The following is a 455-nucleotide window of genomic DNA, read 5'->3' as shown; positions in this document are numbered from 1 at the left end:
CCCGGGGCGACGGGGAGGGGGGGAGCCGTGAGGCGGGTGCTGCCGCGGAGGGAAGAGCGGGTGCGGGGTCGGGGGGACGCGGGTGTCCCCTGGCAGGCACCTCCGTGCGGGACACGGGGTCGCCCTCGGGGCTGCGGGCCCCCACTTCCCCCCGCCCCGTCCTGCGCGGCGTAGGAAGGAAAACTTGGTCACGGCGAAAGGCGGCGGGCGTTTATTTGGCTGAACGCTGCCGCTCCGCACAAGCGGTGACACCGAAGCGTTGCTCGATGTCATTGAGAAAGGCGCCAGCAACAAGCGGGGAGGCTGAGAACCGTACTCGTTTTCATTAAAAGTAGCAAAACTGCGTCCAGCCTCGCCGTTAATACCGGAGCGGGGCTCCCGGAGAGCAGCGCCAGCGGATGATGGTCATTCCTGATCCAAACGGAAGCATTTTGCTGATGAGGATTCTCAGAGGG

The sequence above is a fragment of the Calidris pugnax genome, unplaced genomic scaffold (genome assembly GCF_001431845.1).
Source record: "Calidris pugnax isolate Ruff unplaced genomic scaffold, ASM143184v1 scaffold13, whole genome shotgun sequence".
Lineage (NCBI taxonomy): Eukaryota > Metazoa > Chordata > Aves > Charadriiformes > Scolopacidae > Calidris > Calidris pugnax.
This window is presented reverse-complemented; position numbering follows the sequence as displayed.